Genomic DNA, 6,000 nt, shown 5'->3' with positions numbered 1-6,000 from the left:
TGTCCACGCTTCAAGCGCTCCGGCCCTGCAGACGCATCGCTGCGGTGCTTCAGTGCAGACACCGCCTGTGCCGGGGGAGGAATTCCCCTGTCGGCACGGGCGCTCCACCTCCCCGGCAGGCGGTAGCTAGGTGGATGGAAGAATTCTCCCATCGATCTAGCGCTGTCTACACCAGGGGCTAGGTCAGTGGCCATGACTCAGGTTTTTCACACCAGAGAGACACAGCTGTGCTAATGTAAATGCCTGGTGTAGACCAGGTCTCAGGCAGGACCAGAGAGGGCTGCTAGGCCCTTCAGAGAGCCCTACCCAAGCTAGGTGAATGGGCACAGGCTCAGAAATTAAATTCAGTGTTGATACATACAAAGTAATGCCCCATGGTGGGGGACAGATGAATTACTGAACCCGTTTAAGGTTCTAAATAAACTGCATCAACTCAAGAAGGGACGTGGGCAACACTACAGAAGCTCTATGGAGACCTCGGCTCAGTGTGCAGCCAGAACAGTAACAAGAAGTGAGCCAGCATAAGGAATGGGACGGTGAACACTGCAGAGCACAGTGCAATGCCTCTTATCATCACTGGTGCAGCCTCATCAGGACCCTGTGCAGTACTGGTCATCCAGGAAGGGCATCGCTTAACTAGAGGAGGTCAAAACAGGACAACAGGGAAGATCCGTCGCTGGAAAAGCTCTCATCTGAAGAGATTGTAAAGACTGGGATTGTTCCCTTACAGAGAGAGACCAATAAGAGGAGACATGATAAAAGTCTACAGAGTAATGACTGGCCTAGAGAAGGATGAATGGTCTGGCTGAAGAACTTTGGTTCTCTTTGTCTCATAACACAAGAACAAGGGGAGAATCTATCACATTAAAGGTGGGCAATTCAGAACCAATGCCAGGAAACACTTCACACAGTCCGTGATTGGTCTATGGAACTCGCTGCCACAGAGAGTCGGTGAGGCCAAGACTTTAGCAAGGGATTGGACATCTTTGTGGACAGCAAGAGTTAGAATGGTTACTGCTGGCCCAGATTTTGGAAGGGCTCTCCAACCTCCTGCTTCACAGCGCGAGCCTGTCTCTAACAAAAGGTGATGGCGTGAGATCTAGCGTGGGATGCAGATCATGGCACCGCCGTTGCTGCAGGGCTCTTCACCCTGTGCTCTGAAGCACCTGGCACTGGAAAGAAAGAGGAGGGTGAGCTGCTCTGATCCAGTCCGGCCCTTCCTATGTTCCTACGAGCTGCTTTTCTGGGCCTCCAGCCACAAAGGCCTGGCCTGGGTAAGGACCAGAATGCAGAGTACTAAAGATCATAGTAATAGACAGGGTCATCACAACCAACTAGTCTGGCTTCCCATGTGCCACAAGCCAGAGGACCTTGCCCAGCAAGTCCTGCATCAAGCTTCTGTCTCCAGGCCTCAGGGTCTGGCCCTCGGCCAGCATTTGACTCTGCCCGAGTCCAGGACTGAACCTTAAATGCAACAAAGTGCGCTTAGTAGAACAACGTATGAGGTCATTAAACCCCTGCCCCAACCCATCAACTGCAGGACACAAACAAACTGCAGGCAAAGAGAGGCTGGGACTGGATGATTGGGGATGGATCACTTGAAATCACCTGGACACAATTAACTTAGGCTAGAATAGAGACTGGGAGTGGATGGGTCATTACACAAAGTAAAACTATTTCCCCATGTTTATTTCCCCACCTCCACCCCCCACTGTTCCTCAGACGTTCTTGTCAACTGCTGGAAATGGCCCCCCTTGATCATCACTACGAAAGGTTCCCCCCTCCCCCCGCTCTCCTGCTGGTAATGGAGATTACCTCTGTGGAGATAGAGGTGGTTAGGGACTATTTAAAAAAGCTGGACGTGCACAAGTCCATGGGGCCGGACGAGTTGCATCCGAGAGTGCTGAAGGAATTGGCAGCTGTGAGTGCAGAGCCATTGGCCATTATCTTTGAAAACTCGTGGCGAACCGGGGAAGTCCCGGATGACTGGAAAAAGGCTAATGTAGTGCCAATCTTTAAAAAAGGGAAGAAGGAGGATCCTGGGAACTACAGGCCAGTCAGCCTCACCTCAGTCCCCGGAAAAATCATGGAGCAGGTCCTCAAAGAATCAATCCTGAAGCACTTGCATGAGAGGAAAGTGATCAGGAACAGTCAGCATGGATTCACCAAGGGAAGGTCATGCCTGACTAATCTAATCGCCTTTTATGATGAGATTACTGGTTCTGTGGATGAAGGGAAAGCAGTGGATGTATTGTTTCTTGACTTTAGCAAAGCTTTTGACACGGTCTCCCACAGTATTCTTGTCAGCAAGTTAAGGAAGTATGGGCTGGATGAATGCACTATAAGGTGGGTAGAAAGCTGGCTAGATTGTCGGGCTCAACAGGTAGTGATCAATGGCTCCATGTCTAGTTGGCAGCCGGTGTCAAGTGGAGTGCCCCAGGGGTCGGTCCTGGGGCCGCTTTTGTTCAATATCTTCATAAATGATCTGGAGGATGGTGTGGATTGCACTCTCAGCAAATTTGCGGATGATACTAAACTGGGAGGAGTGGTAGATACGCTGGAGGGGAGGGATAGGATACAGAGGGACCTAGACAAATTGGAGGATTGGGCCAAAAGAAATCTGATGAGGTTCAATAAGGATAAGTGCAGGGTCCTGCACTTAGGACGGAAGAACCCAATGCACAGCTACAGACTAGGGACCGAATGGCTTGGCAGCAGTTCTGCGGAAAAGGACCTAGGGGTGACAGTGGACGAGAAGCTCCATATGAGTCAGCAGTGTGCCCTTGTTGCCAAGAAGGCCAATGGCATTTTGGGATGTATAAGTAGGGGCATTGCCAGCAGATCGAGGGACGTGATCGTTCCCCTCTATTCGACATTGGTGAGGCCTCATCTGGAGTACTGTGTCCAGTTTTGGGCCCCACACTTCAAGAAGGATGTGGATAAATTGGAGAGAGTCCAGCGAAGGGCAACAAAAATGATTAGGGGTCTAGAACACATGACTTATGAGGAGAGGCTGAGGGAGCTGGGATTGTTTAGCCTGCAGAAGAGAAGACTGAGGGGGGATTTGATAGCTGCTTTCAACTACCCCTGAAAGGGGGTTCCAAAGAGGATGGCTCTAGACTGTTCTCAATGGTAGCAGATGACAGAACGAGGAGTAATGGTCTCAAGTTGCAGTGGGGGAGGTTTAGGTTGGATATTAGGAAAAACTTTTTCACTAAGAGGGTGGTGAAACACTGGAATGCGTTACCTAGGGAGGTGGTAGAATCTCCTTCCTTAGAGGTTTTTAAGGTCAGGCTTGACAAAGCCCTGGCTGGGATGATTTAACTGGGAATTGGTCCTGCTTCGAGCAGGGGGTTGGACAAGATGACCTTCTGGGGTCCCTTCCAACCCTGAGATTCTATGATTCTATGATTTTAATAGCTCACCTTACCTGATCACTCTCGTTACAGTGTGTAAGGTAACACCCATTGTTTCATGTTCTCTGTGTATATAAATCTCCCCACTGTATTTTCCACTGAATGCATCCGATGAAGTGAGCTGTAGCTCACAAAAGCTTATGCTCAAATAAATGTTAGTCTCTAAGGTGCCACAAGTCCTCCTGTTCTTTTTATGGATACAGACTAACACGGCTGCTACTCTGAAACCTCTTCTGTTCATTCCCTTTGGAGCATCGGGCACTGGCCACTGTCAGGACACTGGCCTAGACCATGGGTCTGACCCAAAGTGGCCGTTGTGATGAGCCTCAGCCTGTCCTCTGCACCAGAAACATTAGTGACCTTCCAACCCTGCAGTCCCAACTGCTAAGCAATCCGTTGACGTGCCTGCCATGTACTGGGATCAGGTCATGCTGTCACCCTCGCAGGGTGGCGTGTTCACCTGCTAGAAAAGCTCCTGCATGGGTGCGTCCTATAGGTCACCTTGGAAAAGACAAACATCAGGAGAGACAAGGTGCGGCAGGTAATAGCTTTTATTGGACCAATTTCTGTAGGTCTGTAAGCAACAGAAGTTGGTCCAATAATAGACATATCTCACCCACCTGGTCTCTCTAATATCCTGGGACCACCATGGCGACAACAACACTGCATATGATCTTCGACAAGCACACACAATTACGCAGATACACAGAGCCACACACAGAGCCTTGGACACCAAAACAAAGTCACCTTTTGTTCTGGAAGCAAGGCAATGGAGCCTGCTCTGAAAAGCAGAGACTGGCTCAGCTGGCTTTCCAGGCCGTAGAACACTAAATTCCCATTCCCTAGCAATAAAACTATTCACCAATCCAATCCAGCCCTTTCTGCCACCCAGGAGCAAAGCCAGGGGCTCTGTTACCCGACCTGGGACAAAGCCCCCGTACAAATCCCACACTGCTAGCACTTTGCAAGCAAATTCCCTACGCACCCAGGAACTCCCACATGGCAGCTGGACTGGGCCAGTTCTCCGCAGTGAGCAACAGCTAGAGAAGACCATTTAACTCCTGGTGCCACTTCAATGGAAGCAGCAAACACCTCCTAGGGGATCAAACATCGCAGCCAAATGAAAGCACACTTCACTCCTATGTAGCATCCCACTTTGGTCACAATGACTCCTCCAGCCTCCTGAGCAGCGGGGCCAACAACCCCACCCCCAACCAAAGACGGGAGACCAACACCTACATGGTCAACAGACGAGTCACTGGGACGGCCGATCAAAGACAACAGCAAGCTGGCTGGCTCCAGCTACCCGCCCAGAACCAGCCCACAGGCAGAGCTCTCACCGCGGTGACATTTGCACAGCTGCGTCTTCCTCGGGCACAGATCCCATGTGGAAAGGAGGAGCCACAAACCCAGAGCAAGGCAGAGCTGTGCCAGACACTCGGGGCCGGCGAGTGTCAGACGGAGGCTGCTCACCCCACACAGGGGAAGGAAGCGATTTGGAGCAACACATCCAGTCATAGAATCATAGAATATCAGGGTTGGAAGGGACCCCTGAAGCTCATCTAGTCCAACCCCCTGCTCGAAGCAGGACCAATTCCCAGTTAAATCATCCCAGCCAGGGCTTTGTCAAGCCTGACCTTAAAAACCTCTAAGGAAGGAGATTCTACCACCTCCCTAGGTAACGCATTCCAGTGTTTCACCACCCTCTTAGTGAAAAAGTTTTTCCTAATATCCAATCTAAACCTCCCCCACTGCAACTTGAGACCATTACTCCTCGTTCTGTCATCTGCTACCATTGAGAACAGTCTAGAGCCATCCTCTTTGGAACCCCCTTTCAGGTAGTTGAAAGCAGCTATCAAATCCCCCCTCAGTCTTCTCTTCTGCAGGCTAAACAATCCCAGCTCCCTCAGCCTCTCCTCATAAGTCATGTGTTCTAGACCCCTAATCATTTTTGTTGCCCTTCGCTGGACTCTCTCCAATTTATCCACATCCTTCTTGAAGTGTGGAGCCCAAAACTGGACACAGTACTCCAGATGAGGCCTCACCAATGTCGAATAGAGGGGAACGATCACGTCCCTCGATCTGCTGGCAATGCCCCTACTTATACATCCCAAAATGCCATTGGCCTTCTTGGCAACAAGGGCACACTGCTGACTCATATGGAGCTTCTCGTCCACTGTCACCCCTAGGTCCTTTTCCGCAGAACTGCTGCCTAGCCATTCGGTCCCTAGTCTGTAGCTGTGCATTGGATTCTTCCGTCCTAAGTGCAGGACCCTGCACTTATCCTTATTGAACCTCATCAGATTTCTTTTGGCCCAATCCTCCAATTTGTCTAGGTCCTTCTGTATCCTATCCCTCCCCTCCAGCGTATCTACCTCTCCTCCCAGTTTAGTATCATCCGCAAATTTGCTGAGAGTGCAATCCACACCATCCTCCAGATCATTTATGAAGATATTGAACAAAAGCGGCCCCAGGACCGACCCTTGGGGCACTCCACTTGACACCGGCTGCCAACTAGACATGGAGCCATTGATCACTACCCGTTGAGCCCGACAACCTAGCCAGCTTTCTACCCACCTTATAG

This window comes from Lepidochelys olivacea (genome assembly GCF_965140295.1).
Source record: "Lepidochelys olivacea isolate rLepOli2 genome assembly, chromosome: 2".
Taxonomy (NCBI): domain Eukaryota; kingdom Metazoa; phylum Chordata; order Testudines; family Cheloniidae; genus Lepidochelys; species Lepidochelys olivacea.
Note: the sequence above shows the minus strand (reverse complement) of the source record.